At 45.9% G+C, this 21,327-nt stretch overlaps 1 long non-coding RNA gene across 1 annotated transcript; it reads right to left on the bottom strand.

Moving 5' to 3' along the window:
• Positions 1-9,259: 9,259 nt before the first annotated feature.
• LOC123385902 lies at positions 9,260-19,557 on the bottom strand. The gene is made up of 2 exons (XR_006599157.1): positions 17,330-19,557; positions 9,260-9,992 (listed from the first exon to the last, which is right to left on the bottom strand). It is a non-coding gene; the product is annotated as an uncharacterized LOC123385902 (long non-coding RNA).
• Between the last annotated feature and the right edge of the window lie 1,770 nt (positions 19,558-21,327).

Genomic DNA, 21,327 nt, shown 5'->3' on the forward strand with positions numbered 1-21,327 from the left:
TGGATATGACTATATATGGGGACCGGAGCCGCCGAGGCGGCGGCCGGGCGAGGCCGCCCTGTTCCCAAACCTGCGCGCCAGGGAGAGGGCGTCCAGGCCTCGCTGGGGCCGAGCCGGGCCGGGGCCCTGACCTGTGCCCTGTGCCCTCCGCGCCCCCTCCTCCCGGAGCCCGTGCCCTGCCGTCGGGGTCCCGAGCCGGGCCCGCCAGAGCCCCAGGAGGCCGGGGGAGCGTGGGTCAGGTAGTGGGCACGCGTGGCCCCGGGGAGACGCCAGACCCCGGCGCTCTCAGCATCCCGCCCCGGGGGCCCCCGGAGCAGCGGCCGCGCGGGGCCCGGCCTGCGAGTTCCCCGCACCCGCGCCGGCCCCGTGCTTCCCTGGCGGCTCTCAGCTCGCCAGGTGTTATCTGGACCCTCCCTTTCTCGGAAACTCAACTGGTGCACAGAAAAGGAGAGTGGAGAGGAAGGCCCGGGGGCCGCTCCCGAGACTTGCCTGCTGGTGCGGGTCAGGGCGTCTGCGAATCTGTCTTCTGTGTGTCCTTCTTCCCAGGGGAGGGGCAGTCAAAGACTTCAGGGACACAGGACTCAGTTGGCTTAGTTGTGCGTGCGCCTGTGTGCGGTGCTATGGCCAAGGGTAGGAAGGCGTGAGTCGGTGTGTAGGTGGGTGGTTGGGAGTTTAAGCGGAAAGAACATTGAGTTTAGACTCGGCCGCCTTGGTCTTGGTTCTCCATCACCAGCAGCTGTGTGACCTTGACAAGTAGCTTCAGTGCTGCAGTTTCCTCATCTTTTCATATCGGGGGGGGGGGGGGGGGGGGGGAGATGATCCCTGAGATGCCTCCAGATCTAGCTTTTTGTCATTCTTCTTGCACTGATTTTAGGGTGTCAGCCTCTTTCCATGTTTAGGTGCTCAGACACCAGGTTGCCGACACGTGGGCTGAGTGTCCTAGCGAAGTCCTTGTACCCACAGCCATATCCCTGAGGAGGGACCAGATCCAGCTCTGTAGAGTGATCTCTGCTTGGAGGCAGGAGGATTTCCTCTCCATCTCCTACACCTCCCAGCTCCCAAGGGGGAAAAGCCTGTTCTTTTCAGAGCTTTGGTGGGAGAGGAGGAAAGGGGGCTGCCCCAGGGCCCTGTCTGAGACTGGCTGTGATGGAGTTGGTGAGGGTCTTGTTAACAGTCCCCACGGAGCAATTCACAACCTGTACTACATGGATACCGAATATTCCCCAGACGGTGCCTGAGCAGATTAGGCAGGCCAAACAACTTGTAAGTCCTTCAGAGAATGATCAAGTTCCTCTCCAGGATTTTATCAGGTTTCTTCCACTAGCCCAACTGCCCAGGCAGGAAAAAATACCCTGACCTAATGGTCAGAATGTTAGACCTGTGTACATAGGAGCCGTGTGGCACAAAAATGCACCACAACCCTTAAATCACCATGTGTCAACCCAGCCACTGGAACACAGAAAAGTTCAAGGCCTCTGGGAAATATACAGATGCATGGACCATAAGGAGCTGACTCCCTACCTTGGAGCTCTGCATAGGAGGCAAGAGTCTCGGGAGTCAGACTCTAGGATCCAAACCCGGCCTGGCTACCTTCTTGCAATGTGGCCTTAGCCAGGTTACAATCTCTTTGAGCCTCAGTTTTCTCTTCTGGAAAGTAGGTATAAAAAGTCTTCCTAGGGTTGTTCCAAGGGTGAAAATGAGATAAAGAGTGAAAAGCATTTTTTTTTTTTTCTAGCACATAGCAAAGAGCTCAGTAGATAGTGGCTGCTTGGGTGGCAAAGGGCAAATCATTCCTCCTCTCTTGGCCTCAATGTTCTCATCTGTGAAACTAGGCAACTGAACTAGAGAAACTCCTGGAGAGATCATATATTACTAACTTTTCTCCACTGTGCCTAATATAGCAGAGGAACTTGTTAAAGTTTCCTTAAATGTCCAATGCTACAGACCGTTCATTAAACACCCCATCGGTGAGCAACTGCTACATACTAGGCAGGCACTAAGCTCTGGGATCCCAAAGTGAATCCGGCCTGTCCGTGTCCTCCGGGTGTTCAGCATGAGCAGAGGTTTTAGAATTCAGAAGAGGAAGACCTAGAAGTGACCAGGTCATGGCAGACACAAAAAACACTTTTCTGGAAAGTGGTGATTTTTAGACTGATTTTAGAGGAAGGGTAGCAGTCAGAGAGGAGGGTATTGGAGGAGCCAAGGGAAGAAAAAGGAATGTTTGATGGTGGTTGGATAGTAGGCTTATTTGGGGGTGAACACGAGACTGCGACATGAGACTGGAAAGATAGATGGGGGAATATGGGACTTGAATTTCAGGTTCACATGTTCAGGTCTTCTCATGTGGGTTGAAGTCATCCAGTTCTGTTACCCTCTCTGCTCCTCCCACCTAGGTCCATATTCAGAGGAGGAAGATTGTGGTGTCCAAGGGTGGAAAAAGAGCTGCATAGAGCCAATTTTTTAAATCCTTTAGTGCGTCATCATTGATCCTACACTGATGGGTTAACGTAGCAGGTCCCTGGGCTCCCTCATTTCCATCTCACCACCGTTGAGTTTGTCCCATAAATAGGCTCATGGCCAGACCCCACCTAGCTTGATGGACCGCACCGTCTATGACCTGCCACCGAGGGCTAGGACAAGCAAACATCATGACTTAACTCAAACAACAATTTCTTCCACACTGGACAGATCTTCTGGTGGCTGGAGAGGATTAAGAGGTGTGGGCTGGACAGCCATGGGCGTGGGCTGGACAGACAGTGCATACGCCTGTCCCCAGATGATTGGCCATAACTTAAGGACAGATCCATGGGCTAACCAGGGACATAGGTTGCAGCCTGTCAGGCCAAGACGGACTGGGCCACTCAGCTTTTCTCTCACTGCAGTTTGAATGAAGGAACATGGAAAATATGAATCATTAGCTGTGGCTGCTGAAACAAAAGGGGTTTGCAGTCTTGGGCTGAAGATGCCTTGTACGAGGGTGATTAAGGGTATTTATACATATTTTGGCTTTCTCTCCAATCAGGGCCTTGGTAGGATTGCACATCCCCACTCAATTAAGTTAGTTGTGGTCATTGACTTGCTTTGGCCAAGGAAATGTGAGTGGAAGTGACGTATGGTGGACACTTTAAGAGCACATGCCTCCTCATGTTCCCTTTTCAAGATTATTGCTGCTCTGTCATTCTAGGTTCCCAAGTGGCTGTGATAAGAGGAGCTCCCCCCTCTCCCAACTAACCCTTGGTGAGCAAGTGCTCGAGTGAGACATAAACCTTTGCTATTTTAGGTCACTGAGATGGGGGCTGTTTTCACTGAAGCATAACTAGCTTCTCTTGACTAATATACTACAATAGGTCATGCATCATCTAAATTTTGAGGAAGCAGAGAAGTCTGGTTATGGAGAAGGAATGGAGTAGACATATCAAGATAAACAGAAGCACCATTGAGAGAGAGAGACTGGGAGAATATGATCATATTTCAGTTCCGAGTGTCCTTATAATAACTCCCTTTCTTTCCTGGGGTAACATGAGAGAGTCTGTGTTCTTTGAAAGTAAAAAGCTGACCAAATCATGGCGTTGCAGAAGCCTGCACAACACCTTGGCCCTGAGGTTCTCTGTGAACACTAAGAATGTCTGTGGAATTTCCAGATTTCTCCAGTGCTTAGTATCCAGTCATTTCTCAATCAATGTTTGTTGAATGACTATTCAATGGCTACAGGTAAGCAGGAGAAACAGGACTGGGAAGGGAAGATATCAAAACTAGTCTCCAAAGATTTATTTCTATTGAAAACATGGGCTCGATGGTTTATTTTCTGAAGAATAAATGTAAGTATTGTGACAGGGTAGGACAGACGTCCTTCAAATGTATATTGAATGCTTGTGGTATGCAAGGCATTTAACTAGAGTTTATGGGATCACGGATGGTGAATAGGAGACGTGGATCTTTTCCTCCAGGGAAATCTGTATGTTGAGGATAAAACCCTCTCTCTAGGGGTCACTTAATGTATATTTCCAACAGGGTTACTATCATTGTCCCAGATGCTGTCTGTGCCTCCTATAGCTATGAGGATCACATATCTCAGGTTTTCTAGGAGAGCTCTAGTATTAAAAATACTGTCCCTTTACTCCCACAAGAGCACCCATACCGGCCACACTACATTTCCCAATATTTGGTTAGAAAAGAGAGTTAACATAAGCAAAGCTTATGTTACATCAGCGACACCTTTAACAGGAGCACTTACCTGAATATGTACGTGAGGGTTTGTTTGTTTAAAAAACCAAACCAACCGAAAACCTCATTACCTGATAGTCGCACCTTGTTCGACAGCAATAGCTCTACCTGTGTATGGTGACTGCCCCGGAGTCAACAGTGCTGACTCAAGCAATTAAGGGAAAGTGAAGAATCTATAATTAAACCTAGAGACAATTGCTTCTTCCACTGGGTTTTGGAATGCAGCGTGTTATTATGCTCATGGCTCACTGTCTCACGGAACAAGATACAGCATGTTCTCCTCGTACACAAGGGAGTTTTCTTTCTCAAGGGCTTGTGATGCTACCACCAAGGATCCAACGAAAATAGGCTCTGTTTCCAGGAAGGGTTCAGAGCCTTGAGAAAAGTCTTGAGGCTATGTGGATGCCTTCCTCCATTGTTCAGCGACACACGGCCGGTCCCATATCCCGCTGCGAGTCACCCGAGTGTGCTTGCGACCTGGAGGGTTGGCACGGGCAAAATGGTTCTCCTAGTATGAAAAGAGGCATATGGCTTTTCCTGCCTGACAAATCTCTTCTTACGACAGCAGCAGCTACGTATAGGTTTAATCAAGCCTGACTTGTGGAATTTAGCAGCCTCAAGAGTGGCCATAGTCCCTAAGGACGTACGGTTTAAAAAGCACTTTCAAGTTTATTACCTTCTCCTTACAATTTGTGACAGCATCAGGATGAGGACTGTTATTCCCCCTCTAGAGATTGGAATGCCAAGGGCAGTGGCTGGCTCCAGATCACCTAGCTGGGAGGTGGGAGTGCAAGGATAGGAACGTGGATGTCCCAGCTCCCAGCAACGGTGTTCTTTCCATTAACCCTTCTGCAGTCGTGTTTATATTAATATTTGATTTCATATTGAAAAGTAACACATTATAAGGTGAGGAGGAGAGAACTCAGGACCACCAGAAGTCATTTATCCATACGAACATGGTGAAAAAGTGACAGTAATGAGGCTGGGACTGAAAGGGTGTCTTACCTTGTACAGGCCATCTCTGTACTACCACCCCGGTTCCTAAACCCCACCGCCCTCGGCTATTGGGATAACCTGGTGAGAAAGCGTGTTTGGACCAATGAGACCTTTCTCTATGTTTATGGCTCAAGATGGGAAAAGAAGGACATCTTCATGAAGAGAGAAAGGCAGGTACATTAATTTTGTTCCTAGTAGCTTCAAGGGAGAGTTTGAGGCAATTGTTAGAAATCTACACCTGCTAAAAAAAAAAAAAAAAAAGAAAGAAAGAAATCTATACCTGCTAAAACCGTCGGGTTGGCGAAAGAATGAGCCACCAATCAATCCAGGTAGTATGTTTGGGGGAAAACGAAGACAAGATATGAGGCCAGCATAGCAGCTTCCTCAAGGCCCAGACTGTGCAGAAATGAAAACGTCCACAGACTTTGCAGTCCAGAGACTTGAGCCAGCCTCGGGGGCCACATTTAAGCTTTGGAATGGTTTTAATCATTACTTCCCGGCAAACCCCGCATTCTTTTCGCATTGGATGCCACCTGTTCATTTTTATATTTTTATACTTGGTTCTCAAGTTTCCACTGATGTCCTTAACAGGAACATATGTGAAAGTGACCTTTGAAGCCTCCTGAGTGGCAGGCAGAACCCCACTCTTGCTCTGCAGATGTGAAACCTGACACAGAAATGCCCGTGGACGTGGGCTAGCCTGAGCCTCACGCTCTAGCTGACATCTAGCTACCACCCATCCAGGCTCTCGGAGGACCGCTGTGTTCGGCATGCGCAAACCTGGGATTTCTAGAACTTTGTTCCTGCGACTTTGCCAGACCACTGCCAACAGCTCAATTTTCAGTGGCGATTATTTGGGTTGGAGGCCTATGGGTGGGCCCAGGTTACTGAAAATAAGCAGTGGACTTCCTTGTTTTCGTAAAGACCCTTTCTTGGCGGTCTAGCAAAACCCTTCTCCGTCAGCACTTTCTACTGGGACCCTGGCTTCTCCTTCAGAGAGCCCGTTTTCTTGCTTTAATCGAAATTGCGATTTCTCAGTAGAAATGCTTCTTTGAGGGTATTTTCTCCGGAGGACCATTTCCACATCAATGACTGCAGAGGAGGAAAGAGCCAGGCCTTTCCTACTGCTTGAGGTGGAGGAAACTCTGCTCTTTTTCTGAGGTGCTGCCGCCTGAGGAGGGAGCTCCCAGCAGCAGGCAGAGTTCCAGAAGAGGCTGGTTATTTTTAGCATGGCCTTCTTTCCTTCCCAGCACCTGCCATGATCTGTGACCCAAGGGGCTGCTTAAATGCTAGCAAGATGACTGAGGACAAGGCAGCCTGAGCTCATGTCCTAAAATACCACCCAAGGGAGGCTTTTCTTACAGGAGCCATTTCATTTCCAGCTCTGTTCCTTGTTCCTCCCCAAACTGTGGGGCTGCTACAGATGCTAGCTGAGACGTGTGACATCTGCCTTGGGAAGAGGTTGGAGAGAAACCACTGGATCTGTCTATCTAGATGCCAGCCAGCTGAGTTATAATGACTCTATTCCTGGCTCCCAGCTTCCATTTCACCCTCTACTGTTTGTGCTAGATAGAGGGAATACGAGAATCTCAGCCCACATTTTCCTGAAGCAAAATCCTCTTTTGCTATCCACGAAAATATGTGAAGAGACAAAGTCCAGCTGTTTTAGTTCAGATGATAATGGTAGGGATGCAAACCTCTTTCTCAATGCAGATATAGTTTATTGAATTCATTAGCCCCTAAAGGTGGTACAAGCTGGAAATAGAAATATGTTCTCAAGGAGCCAGATACCTTTGTGGAGGACAGATGCATCATGGGTCATGAAGGATAAAGGGAATCTCTTAGGAGATGTCTAATCCTGGAGTTTGACATCAGTTCATGTTATCCACCACATTCCTCAGTGCCACTGTCACATGTGAGGTGCTGCGCTGATAAATTCGAGGGCTAGCCCGTGGGGAAGTTCTTCTGTGCATCTGCTGGCTTCTCTGGCTCCTCTGAATTCTCCCAAATGCCATGGAAGGGCTATGGGAGTCCTGTGACATCAAGAGCTTATTTTCAAAGGAAGTGAACCGGCACTTAAATATGTAAATGGGTCTTGTCCCCCTTAAAGAAGTCAGTTTTAATTTACTTGACTGAAAAATCATACATATGTGAATCACACATATAGTGATACATACATAGTGAAAATCATACATATAGGGATACAATTTAGTAAAATATGTATGTATTATATGTAAATATGTATGTATTATATGCAAATATATATAGTAAAATATATGTATGATTATAGTGATAATCATACATATAGTGATACAATTTAGTAAAAAATGATACGTATGCTTTATATATGTCATATATATATACACACATACACAAACATACAATAATTGGCTAGTGCGTATCAATATGATAACTGAATTCATTTCCTCTAAGGAGTTGGGGGGGGTGGATAGGATTGAATATGGTGGTCAAAAGGGAGTATAGCCATATATTTAAGGTTTAATTTTATAACTGGAACATTTTTATGAATTGAATAATTAAAGTGTTAACAATCTCTTATTTCCCCTTTGCTCTTCTTTCAAAATATATTCTTGAGTATATTATGGAAAATTCTGGAGGGTTTATAATCTCTTGAGTCTCCTAGAGGAAGGAATGCTAGCCAAAGCCACACAGCAATTAACAATCAATTAAAACATAAAGTGGTTGATCTCCTTCATGGTACCCGACTGTTTTTAAGTGCCTATTACTTGTCAGGAATAACATTTTTAACTTCGGGCGCCCAGAAGTTAAAAATGAACAACTCAGCATTCTGGCCCTGAAATCTTTTTATTTATTTATTTATTTTATTTATTTATTAAAAAAAAAATTTTTTTAACGTTTATTTATTTTTGAGACAGAGAGAGGCAGAGCACGAATGGGGGAGGGGAAGAGAGAGAGGGAGACACAGAATCTGAAACAGGCTCCAGGCTCTGAGCTGTCAGCACAGAACCCAATGCAGGGCTTGAACCCATGAACCACAAGATCATGACCTGAGTTGAAGTTGGATGCTTAACTGACTGAAACACCCAGGTGCCCTGGAGACCTTTTATTTCTAAGTCGCTGCTTATGCAAAGTGAAATTTCAAGCAACTCACTGGAACTGTCATTAGAGCTATTTGACAAGCCACCCAATAAAATTAGTTTCATTACTCTATCATCTTGTGTTTGGACCCAAAGCAACGTGCCCTTGGCTTGATCACATCAAATTTGCCACACCTGGTTCCTGACGACTTGTGAATGTTTCTAACATACAACCTACCTTCAAAGGATAAAGATCTGTCTCACTAGGCAAAGTCAAAAGAATGTGCTACAGAGTCTAAGGGAATAGAGGTTCCAAATGTGGAGTTCAAAAATACTTCTGGAAAAAACTCAAAAGAACATATGCACAATATTGACTATAGTTGCTTCGATGATGGAATTTTGAGACATTTCTGAAATGCTTTCTGTACTTTCCACAGTTAAAAAATGAATATGAGGATGCCTGGCTGGCTTAGTCAGTAGAGCATGTGACTCTTGATCTTGGGGTTGTGAATTAGAGCTCCACGTTGAGGGTAGACATGACTTTAAAAAAGAGTAAAAAATGTTTTACTTGTATTATAATGATAAATTAATAAATGTTAAGAAGCTCCTTTAACTCTCAGCAACAATGCTTTATATGTAAATATGAGGCCTCCCCAAGGAACAATTTTGAAAGAGACACTGCTTACAATTCTCAGTTGCCTATTAGGTTACTTGTCATATTCTGCATGTTTCCTATTTCACAATCGTGGGCTATTTGTGTACTTGTCTTAATGCCTCTCCTAGCAGGAACACTCCTTGAGTACTCTCCCTCTCCTGACAAGCACCCAGCTTCCACTGAGTAATCACACGAGTAATAACAGCAGCAGACTCTCACTGGACAGGGCCTGAACAAGGTTAGGACTTGAACCCATTTCAGACCGCCACAGAATTCCCTTTCTTGACTGCCAGACTGCATCACGCCTCCTAATGTTTGATGGAAATAGGCCCACAACATATGTTTATTGAGTGAACGAATGTCCCATGTGTGAATTAAAAGAGTAGCAGTCACAATATCTTGCAGTTACATAGCATTAACAGCAACAGGAAAGCCCACAGCCAGAATCTTCTCAGCTAAGGAAAGAGAGAAAGCAAAGCTCACCATAGCTTGTTTTCACCTCCACTCACTCTCTGTCAGCCTTGAAGTCCGAGCAAGGATGGTGAGCTCATAGCTGGAAATGATGTACTTTTCCCAGGTGAGCTGTTAGCGGGGAAGCTGTTACTTAACGTCCTTCTCTTCTCTGGGGAAGCTGGCATGGCTTGTGACTTTTTAGTCATCAGCCAAATTCCTCCAAGGCATGAGTGTTGGTGGTGCTCTCTGGGTTCCTCCTTTCCAGGGAACCCATTGTGGGTGTGCTCCTTGGCATGATCACTTTTTCTTGGTGCTTGCTGAGCTATTGGGCCTGGGTGCCCTGGTATTGCTAAGGGACAAATAGAAGTCCTGAGAAGTAACAGCCCAGTCACTGAGCACACCTGATCTAGCACAAGGCCAGGCCACGCATGAGTCCTCCTGTCCAATCCAACAGTCTAGAGGGTCCAGTTAAGAGGCCAACACAAGGATGTAGGCTGCCATATTTGGGAGTAAAAATGCCTTCTTGGGCTTTGGAGTAATCCAGGCAAGAGTCTGAACGGGGATGAAGGTCCTTCATCTCTTCCCGCCTCACTTTCTTCTGCACACTAGAGATAAAAATACCCACCTCATAAAATTGTTGGGAGAAGTATGATTACAGAACTGCTGCATCTATTGCTTCCCTTCCAACTTTCACATATGGAAAAATGACCAGCAAATCAATGATTTCCTATTTACCCCTTGAAACAAACAAGCTCACTTGTCTTGCTACCAGATGTGCCTTCAGTGTAAACCACTGATGAATGAAACTGAGTATTTACATTTTACATGGAGAAGTCAAGTGTACAAACCTCTGTTTATAACTTTTTTGGGGGCTGGGAAGTATTCTTTTTTAAAAATATAGGTTTTGGGGGCGACTGGGTGGCCCAGTTGGTTGAGCGTCCAATTCTATCTTGGTTCAGGTCATGATCTCACGGTTCGAGAGGTTGAGCCCCACGTTGGGCTCTGTGCTGACTGCATGGAGCCTGTTTGGGATTCTCTCTCTCTCTGCCCCTCCCCCATGTGCTCATGCACTCTCTCTCTCTCTCAAAATAAACATTTAAAAAATATATAAGTTTTGGAATCAGACCAACCTGATTTTGTCATTTATTTGCTTTCTGACATTAGTCACGTCACTAAAACTTCTCTGTGCCTCAGTTCCCTCATCTGAAAAATGAGGATAAATAGCAATGCTCACTTCATCGGGTTGTTGTGATCATTGAACTATTTAAGGAATGTAAACCACAAGTCCCTGCCATGTAGAAAGTTTCAGTAAGATTGACTTATATAATTGTTCTGAATTTATCAAAAGGTCCAAGGCATGTGAACATATGCTCACACCCATACGTCCGTTGGTCTGTGTATAAAACGTTAGCCCAAACACAATGTTATTACACCATTCGGGGTTGGTCTCCTAGCAATGAGCCCTTCTCCACCCCGAACTCTTTCCAGAACAAGGCTGCTCTTCTGGGACTTGGCCCTCGGATTCCTAAGCTTTTCCAGGCTGCTTCGGTTAGTTATTTTAACCAGATATCACGTGTATGGAAATGCTAGGGAGGTGGATCCTTGAACTCCTACCAGCACTGCATCAGGTAGGCTCTGGGGATGAGTTAAGACCTGACCCTTATTTGTTTTATTTAGAAATTTTTTATCGACACGTACCACACATACAGAGCTGTGCATACGTCGCAAACATACGGCTCACTGAAGTCTCCCAAACTCAACAGACCTGTGTAGCCAGCACCCAGAATGAGAATCAGAACATTCCTGAAGCCCCTTGTGTCCCTTCTACATACTCTCTAAGGGTAACCACTATTCTGATGAGTCGTTTCCTGTTTTTGAACTGCAGATAAACCTGGCTCCTGATTTTGAGCAGCTCAGGGCCTCTTTGTTTCTCCCCCAGATCGACACTGTGACTAGGTTTTCACCTGTTTTTGGTTATTAATTCAAGTGTCAACAAGCTTTTATTCAGCAGCAACTGCATGCAAGACACTGTGTTAATTAACTAAAGCAATGAGGCAAAAGAAGTTGAAAGTCTCTGGTGAGTGACTTTTGCGATCCTCCTCGCATAGGGCTGCCTCCCTGGAAACAGGTCCAAGTTCCCAATACTCTTCTCTCTTGTCTGCCTTCCGCTCTCTCTTCTATCCATAGAAGTGACCTTGGCAAAGGTCCCCAAAGAAACCCACCAGCGTGTCTGATTTCCAACTCCAGAATTCCAAGAAGAGTATCTGATTGACCTGGCCTGGCCCACTCTTGGTCATATCAACTGTGGCTAGAGGGTTAGGGACACAGGGTGCTGAAGGGCTGTGGACCCCTCCCCCTGAAAAGTGGGGAGGCTGTTGAGGAAGGCAGAGGGGCTTGGCTTGGAGGTTCTCAGCAAGGACCGTGGTCCAAACTGGCCCCTTCTAGCTCGGTAGTCTCTGATTTCTTTTCCATCTCACATACAGATCCTCGACCCAAAGTCTAAACTGATTTATTCACTCTGTGCCAAATTCGTACTGAAGCACTTCGGAGATAACAGTGCTTGTGGAGGACCAAGGCCAATGCTCTACGAACTGCCATTTGAGGGGCATTTCTGGCTCTGATGCAGCGGCCAGACATGCAGGATGGCGGCTCTTTCATCTCACACTGAGGATCAGCTGTGGTTTTATAGGCACACGTGCTCTGCAGTCCCTCCTCTGAGGGTGAGGGCACGTTCCGTCGCAGCCAGACCTGGCCCCTAAAAACTAATTTCCTAGACTCAGGGACCACCAACTGTTTATGATGATGATGATTATTACAGAGCATTGGAATTCCTGCCCAGATTCCAAAAGTCAGCCTTGTGGACGAGTGTTTGCAAAGGCGTCCTGAATCCTGCACAACCTCGTGGTCTGAGTAAAGAGCATATTGCTGGGTTTGTGGTCCCAGCCCTGCTGATATCATGTGTGGGTCAGAGATGGAGGCAGGGAACTGTGCTCAGTGTGCTTTACGTACGTGAGCCCATTTAATCCTTGCTGCGCATCCCAAAGGGACACACTGTTACTACTACTCATTTTTATGAATTTGCAAATTGGGGCAGAGAGTGGTTAAGCAGGGCACAAGTGAAGCCTCTTATCATTCACAAAATGCTTTTCTCCTTATTATCTCATTTCATCGTCAAGAAAACCCATTTTATGGGTGAATTTCTTTTGGCTCAGTTTCCCAATTTTGCACAGGTCATAGGTGGCAGAGGTTGGACACAGATTCAGAGCTCTGACTTCAATCCCCGATAGCAAATCCAGAAATGACTATAATAAGAAGCAGATGGTGAAGTGTGCCTTCAAACGATGCTGGTGTTTCCGAGACTGGCATGCTAGCATACGGAGGGACGAAACTGAGGAAGGATTGACGGAGAGGTAATATCTCGACTAAGTTCTTGTCAGTGGGGTGCAGTGGACAAGCATAATTTGAAGGGAGGGTTCTCCAGGAGGGATGGACGTGGGCTAGAGCCTGAGGAGGAGAAATAGCGGGAATATTCTCTTTGACAGGTGGGAACACACGGGACAACCTACAGGTGGAGGTCTGTGATCGCTGATTCCCCTGACCATTTTCCTCATCCTCACTGGGTGCCTGTGGTTAGGGACGGGGTGGGGGCAGGGGTGGCAGTGCCCTATTATTTACAAGTGCTGGGGAGATCCAGCAACTTTCTAAAAGAAGGAACAATAAAACTTTTATAGACTATTGCAGAGTCAGTTGCACCATAAGGTAGAGCCAGGTTGTGTGTATATGTGTTGGGAAGTTTGCAGGCCAGGGAAGGTGGGGAGCAAGCTAGCGATGAGTGGGGGTGGCGGAGGGGGGGGGTGTAACAGCTCCTCTGGTCCCATGTTAGCTTACACCACCAGAAGCACAGTTTATGGGAGGACAGGATCCCTTTTCTGAACCTCAGTTTCCTCATCTACAAAACAGGAGGTCATAATACCACTCAGGATCACTGCAAGAAATCAATGAGTTGGGCTAAATTGTCTTGTGACATTACTTTCATTGTTATTTTATACTATTATTAAGCTGAAACTTTCTCACGGGTGCATACCTTCCCAATGAGAAAATCAAAGTCGTGGGAGTAGGGGCCATGTCATCTTTTTCTTATAATCTTCAACAGGACCTAACACACAACAAATCGTTTCAACAAATAAAATAGACAAATCCTTAGTGAGGCATGTTGACCCATGGGATGAACCAGTCCCTGAGTGTAGTCTTTTTGGAGCCTTACCTTAGTTTCCAAGATTGTAACAAGCCAGATGGCAGCTGAAAAAAGCAAGGTGGAGGGGTGCCTGGGTGGCTCAGTTGTTTTAAGCATCCGACGCTTGAATTCTGCTCAGGTGCTGATCGTGAAGCCTACTTAAGATTCTCTCTCCCTCTGCCCTTTTTAGGCACATGTTCTCTCTCCCCCTCCCCCTCCCCCTTCCCTCACCCTTCCCCTCCCTTCCTCTCTCTCTCTCTTAAGGAAATGCAAGGTGGATTTCACACAATCTTTCAGTACTCATAGGCAAAGCTGTCTGGAGCCCCTGTTGGGTGCCTGGACATGAATGAGTTCTATTACATTGGATTTCTCCAAAAAAACCTAGATTATTTTATTTTTTCAAAGCCTTTTCTTCTTCTTCTTTTTTAAAGTTTATTTATTTATTGAAAGAGACAGAGAGAGGGATGGAGGGAGGGAGGGAGGGAGAGAGAGAGAACGAGCAGGGAAGGGGCAGAGAGAGAGGGAGAGAAAGGGAATCCCAAGCAGGCTCTGCACTGTCAGAGCAGAACCCAACCAGGGGCTCGAACTCATGGACCATGAGATCATGACCTGAGCCAAAACCAGGGGTTGGACGCTTAACTGACTGAGCCACTCAGGCATCCCAAAAGTAGATTATTTTAGAATCAAGAACATGAAATGTGTTTAGGTGAAGATAAATTAATAATCAAGTTATTGAAAAATGAGGGTTTTGTCCTTCTTGCTGCTGCAGGCTCATCAGCAGAAGAAGAGAGGTAATCCTCCCTGAGCCTCATGTGCAGGGCACCAGCCTTCCTGGTTTCGAGTCCTGCACAACTTGCCCTGCGGAATGGGGTGGAGGGCTGGTAATGGACAGCTTTTTGTGCCTGTGATTGCAGGAAGGAGAGGAAAAGCATCAGAGCTTTTTTTTTTTTCTGTAAAGTCTAGGCCCAGCTAGGAGAAAGGCTTGATTGTCCTAGAGGAGAAGGGATCAGGCTTGGGGCTTGGGTGGGAAAGAGGACAGGAGACCTTCATTCCTGAGGGTGGCAGGAACCCAGGGTGGGCTGGTGGATGCTTAAGGACCATACCTATGGAGCTTTGGCTTCCGTTCCGTGGCTGAGCTTGGTATGGTGGTCATGGGTATATTTGTGGCGCAGTCCCCACAGGCTTGGACCAGGGATTCTAACTGACCACAACCAGAGAACTTGCTCCTATTTTCTCATGGATCATGAAAACCTCAGGGAAGGGACAAGGGAGCCCCCCCCCCCCCCCATGACCAACATGGGCTTTCACACTGAGGTTAGTTTAATCAGGTATTGGAGCCCGATTTGATTTAATTCAGAAACATTTCAGTAGTAACAATTCTTACAGCTCAAGCAAGGAATAAAAAGTTAAGCCAGTTAAGCGAGCAATGGTGAACATTGTGTTGAGAAATTGCTATAGAAAGACCCTCCTGGGACCTGAACATTGTGTGTAGAGGGTGGGATTGGGCAGAGATTGATATGGAAGAGCACAGCATCAATCCACCTACTTTTTGGGTGATAAACTTTTTTTTTTGGAGAGTTTACTTTTGGGATGAATGCCTGGAAAATGTGTGTCTTTGACATATTTGAAAAACGAGGAGATGCTTCAAAACCACAGGTAGTTTCTACAGTGTTAGGAGGGAGTTTACATTTAAGCTTGACATCTCACATTGTGTTATATGTTTGTGGTTTGAGTATCCAGCTTCAGGAGAAAGCAAGGATATTTGGAGAAGTGAGAGCCTTACTTTGCTTGCTCTGTATTTTGTTTCTGTTCATTTATCCCCAGAGCTCCTACGCTAGGTCCTTCTTTGTCAGTGAAGTTTCCTGCTTTGGTCTCCCACCAGACTCTCACAATCTGGTGTCACCACTCGATTTTCACTGCCACCTATTTTGGGGACATGGTCTATTGCCCCAGAAGCCCAGGGACTACAAAAGGAAAACTGTGAAGGTATGGTTATGGAGAGACAGCTTCTCCTGATTTTGATATGGAAGGACTGTATTTCAGTCCCCTATCCCAAATCAAGATGAATTCAGACTTAGGAGCCAGATATCTTTGAGGTGGGTATGGTGGGAGCTCTACCAGCAGGAAGGCAAGATGGTCCGGCTAAGAAGGTCCAATGCAGGTGAGCGGAGGGAGGGGTGTTCCTTAGGGCAGCAGCTCAAGGATGTTTTGTCAGGTTGAGGATGAAGAATCTTAGTGGGAGGTGGTCAAAGCCAAAACCAAGGGCACCCTAACAAGTGTCAAATCCCAAAGGTGGCTGAGGTGGAAGAGGAGGAGGAGCAGAAGGATGAGGGGCAGTTAGAGGAAGAAGCTGGGCTGAACAGTCAGGACCAGATCTGTGAAGGCAGATGGTGTGCTAGCACACCCATGACCCCCAGTGGCTGGCTCATTCCCCAGAGGGGAGTGCTGATCGTCAGGGGTCAGAAGCTGAACATTCACCCTAGTTCCTTGAGAATCTATGGAACTCCCCTTCATGCCTATGTGCTTTTCTTAGCCAGTTTGCTGCCTACACTCAGCTCTCTGAATGTTTGGATCCATCTATCTACCTGACCGTCCATCCCAAAGTGACCAGGGAGAAGGGAGCACAGAGAAAGCACAAGAGTCCACTTGGCCGCCAACCAGTAAAATAACAAAAGAACAGTTTTGATGGAGGATCAGAGGTTGAAACAAGCAAGCATTTCAACTTGTGGTTTGCTTTAAGTCTCCTTGGCTGTCTCTACTCTGAGGAAAGGGATCTAGAAGTACACATCATCCGGACCCCTCTCCCAAACTGCAGACGAATCTGATGTCTGCCCACTCTTCTCTCTCCACTTCACCTGACAGGAGCCTCTTTAACTGTCTCCTCTGCACACTGTCCTATGTTCTGGGCTTCAGGGCCAAGCTAGATCTTAGACAGGGAGAATGGCAGGGGCCTGGAGCTGCCCTTCTGTGGATACCTACTGAGTCAGCTTGGCAGCTGGTCCTTCGATAACCTTGCTGCACCCCTCAGCTCTCCCTGGGCCTGAGCTCCAGGTTTGGGCTCCTGACTTGCTTACCCTTTCTACCTTGATTCCCTAAGTCTCTGACATTGGGATCCTCCATCTAGACCCCCATACCTTACCTCAAAGCCTTGGTCTGAAGTTTTGGCCTGGAGTCTCCATACCCATCCTTTGCCTTTCCTTCAAATTATACTTACCTGATATTTTCCTCCCTCCAGTCCAGATGTTCCAGCCTGGATCCACCTGAATGTTGTGTTCTGACAGGCCACAAGATGTCCACTGGTTACCCCCAAGCTTTCCTTAGGCCAGCCCACCTCTGTGGACTTCCAGGATTACCTGTCACTGAGACCATCCTCAAATACCTGCCTTGCCTTGGTGGGTCTGCCTTTGTCCTGGCCAACCATTTCTCTTCTGTGACCTATCCCCTGCCCTGTAAGCCATAGTTGTGCTCAGAGGTTCTAAAATCAATAATTCAGCAGCCAACAAATAATTCCTTATGGTACAGGCTACATGGTTGGTGCTATGGGAGTAAGGTTCCTCAAACAAGTAATGATTGAGAGGCAACAAATATCAATTTATAATGCTATGAGATCATTTAACCTTTCAGGAGAATTATTTGATGAAGTATTAATTAGATACTGCTGCATAACAAATTACTGCAAAATATAATAAAACGAGAAGAAATACTTACCTGCCACAGTTTTTACGGGTCAGGTATTAAGAAGTGGTCTAGCTGGGCAACTGTGGCTTGGGGCTTCTCATCTGCTTGTCATTAAGACGTCAGCTGGACAGCAGCTATGTGAAGGCTTGTCTGGTCCTGAAGCGTTCACTTCCAAAGTAAGGCATGCCTGGTGATTTGGTACTGGATTCTGAGAGAGCACCACTTTTATTCCCACAAGCCTCTCCATAGCTTCATAAATGCCCCCCATGACATGGTGGCTGGCTTGCTCTGGGGCAACTCATCTAGAAGACCAAGGATGAAGCAGTAATGTAATTTATGACCTAACCTTGGAAGTCACAGAGTATCACTTCTCCTATACTCCATTGGTCACTTAGGACCAATGGTCACTCCATTGGTCCTTAGGTCAGGGTCAAGGTGGTCGGGATGTATTCCATAACAAAGGCAAGGATCCCTGGGAGCATCTTGAAGACTGGCCACATCAAAGAACCATTCAACTTAAAGTCAGAAAGAAAATCAATTTTACATATAGAAAGATAATAATATTTGTTTAATGCTTTACTTTAATGCGGGGATAGTGCCTAGCATATGGTAGGTGCTCAGTAAACATTCGTCGGACGTGTGACTGTTTGAACAATATTCACTGCTTTCAGGAAGTGCTTTGTAGTTTATAAAGTACTATTCCATATCTTATACAATTTGATCCTCACCACTGTGAGGTAGATAGGGCTAGTATTATCAATACTATTTTATAGAAGTATTAATAGTATTATTAATACAATTTTATTTCAGATATATAAAGTATCATCCAATCAGATGGGACACAGTCCCACATCTGATGCTCTTTCCCCCATGCTCCTCATATACACAATCAGGATGTGACCCCTGTTCACCAGGCTGTGTTCAAGTGCATGGGCTGTGAGGTAGGTATCTTGAATTAGAGGTGAAATGACCCTTGAGAGGCTGGGCCAAACCCACTTTCTGGTTGACAGGGCGATTTACTATGCAGCTAGTGACACTTAGGCTGGTCACTTGCATGGGCCCTTCCAAGGCAATTCCAAACATTCTGGCAAGTGAAAGCCATCTGTCTGTGACACAAATTCTAGAAGATGGTTGCCCACTCTTAACAACATTCACGGTCACCCTGACAACACAGCTCCAAGCATGCTGGAAAAGCATCATGGGCTCTCAGAATAGGTGACATGTCCAGTTGATTTCCTCTGTCTCACAGGAGAAATCTCTCTTCATGGTACCTGAAGCTGTTGATATTTTCAGTGTTTTCCATCAGTTGCCTCTTTTCTTTTGCAGTTTTGTCTCATAGATGGGATACATACAATATAAAACTAGTTTTCCTTTAGCTAAGTGAGAGAAAATCAGATTAAAAAAATGGATTATGAAATTGATGAAATGGACATAAATCATTCTGATATGAAGAAACAAATTGTAACAACTGAAATTTCATGTCAAAGGCACTTATTAAGAAGAAGTACATTTTGAAGATGAATAACAAATAGAGTCTTAGACTTGTGACAATCCCATCTTTAGGGAGGGGCTCATCTGGGTAAAGGGAGGTTACCCCTGAAGATATGTCTTCTTCTCAACCAGGGTCTATGTGGTGCAGCTCCTGATGGTCTTGGCCAAACAGGGGACCCCTGGGAGCCTGGGCTCCTGCAGGCTTATGACCACCCAGCTCCTCCTATGACCTAGGTGACCCAGCCTCTCTTTAATGAGCTAGTTAGGGGTTCTTGGGCATGAGCAAATAAGAAGAAACCCAGAAGAAACGTTCTGCATGTAGTTAAAGTAAATATTTGCTCCCCCTGACTCCCCTATCCTTCTCCAGTTTCAGAAGAATCTTTGTCTCTGGATTAGTCCAGCTGAAGTTATTTTTCTTACCATCTGTAAGGAGGATTTTCCATTTTTTTTCCAGCAAGAAAATAACCCGTGGGCCAAAGGAACTGTGAAAATGTTTAGTCTTCAGACAGGCACGCAGACTCTAGGGGTGGCGGAATCCCTGCAACTCAACTCTGGAGAGTGCCATTATGTCATTTAGGAAATGACCTCTCTTGCTTTTGCTTTGTGCCACCCAGGTGCCCTGAGGGCTTACCTTTAAATCTTGTATTTCGGGGCACCCGGGTGGCTCAGTCAGTTGAGTCCGACTTTGGCTCAGGTCACGATCTCGTAGTTCCTGAGTTTGAGCTCCGCATTGGGCTCTGTGCTGACAGCTCAGAGCCTGGAGCCTGTTTCAGATTCTGTGTCCCCCTCCCTCTCTGCCCCTCCCCCGTTCGTACTCTGTCTCTCTCTCTCAAAAACAAATACACATGAAAAAAAATAAAGCATGAATTTGTATTAGGGAACTGCATCAGGCCATGCCAATGGATGTTGGGGGGGGTACTTGTTGGGGAGGAAGCTGGGATTGTGACCACCAAAGCAGATTGATGAGGACCAGGCTCAGGAGGACAGTGCCTGAAGCTATCTGTTGAGGTAGACCAGGAAGCCAGGTGAATAATTAGGTACCAGGAGACAGTCAGAAGGCCAAGGTCAAAGCCAGACAAGAAACTGAGAAGTATATATAGCAGCAACTAAACTGGCTTGCAGCTGAGGCTCTTCCTGCCTTAGCCAGAGAGCCTTTTATATTCTTCCTGCTGAACCAGGGCTGATGATGAGACCACACTGGCCAAGCCCCTGTTTGCTGGTCCAGGAAGGGTCCCATGGGAGATAAGGGAGTGTGGCTGGAGTGGGGAGTGAACCCATCTAATGTTTGCAAGTGACTAAATATTTATGCAAATAAATAAGCAGAGCAATCTACTGAAATTAAAAGAGAAAGTATCAATGATAATAAATTCGTATCAGCTTAAAAAAATCAACATTTAGATAAAAGTTATTTAATCTTTTGAAAATATAATTAAATCTTTAAAAACACTCTTATAAGAATAAAACTGTTTACAATTCTCGCTTTCAGTGTCTGCCTGGGGTCACCACAAAGAATTAGTATCATGCTTCCTGTGTGTTACAGATAGGCCGGCAAATAAACAAACTAAAAGTATCACGATTTGGTCCCCACTAGAAAATATTCTCTAGCCATCATGCATGACTGTTGTGAACACTGCATTAATTTTTGAGTGCCTTTAGAACGCACATTAGAACACAGAAGAAATGGACACTCACACTACTAGGAAAAGATACTTCACTGGGCATGAATCTGTTGTGTTCGAATCAGAGAGGGAGAATACGATAAGTTAATTAATCTGTCTTTACCCGTATGGTGTCCACTGTTCAAAGCTTGCCCACCCTCTGAAGGGAAGGGTCCATCTCCAAAGCTTCAGCAGCACAACCCACAGGTCATGGCTTTTGGGCACAATTCCCTTTTGATGCACAGACCCAAAGCCAAGAGAGTTGGAGAAGTTTCCCTGGGGCCTGAATGGTGTTACTCATGAGAGTGGATGGTTAGGGTTATCGGTTGTGCTGTGCCAGTGCCAAGTTCAGGATCCTGAATGACGGAGGCACTCTTGTGTCCTTTCATACATTAACTTATCCGGTGTTGGTGATGTAGGAGACCCGGTGAAGCAAGGGCTCAGAGACGCGGCCCCTTTTGCCTGGGTCTTGCCCAGATGATTGGATGATTCAGTTAACAGATGCCAGGGTGGGTGAATGATGGCTAAAGATCACACATTCAAAGCAGGAAAGAAACGGAACCGTAGGCAAAGAAAGTTTCGGCTTTTCGAGTGTCCTTTTGCGAAGCTTTTCCTAATCCGTCTTCTTCCCTTATAGATGGAATTAATTACCATCCTTTGAACCACTCCTGTACCTATTTTTTAATGCTTACAAATGTCACATTGTGATAAGTAATTAAAAAAATATGTTAATATTGGTTTCCTTGGCGAGGCTGAACACGTGGGAATCAAGTTGGTATCTTCATTGTCCCCGTGTTTCCTGTGTGGAGCATGGCGACTGATGTATCATAGGCGTGTAGGCAGTAGACTGTGAGTGTGAAGAACTTGTGCTTTAGAGCT

The sequence above is a fragment of the Felis catus genome, chromosome B3 (assembly GCF_018350175.1).
Source record: "Felis catus isolate Fca126 chromosome B3, F.catus_Fca126_mat1.0, whole genome shotgun sequence".
Taxonomy (NCBI): Eukaryota; Metazoa; Chordata; class Mammalia; order Carnivora; family Felidae; genus Felis; species Felis catus.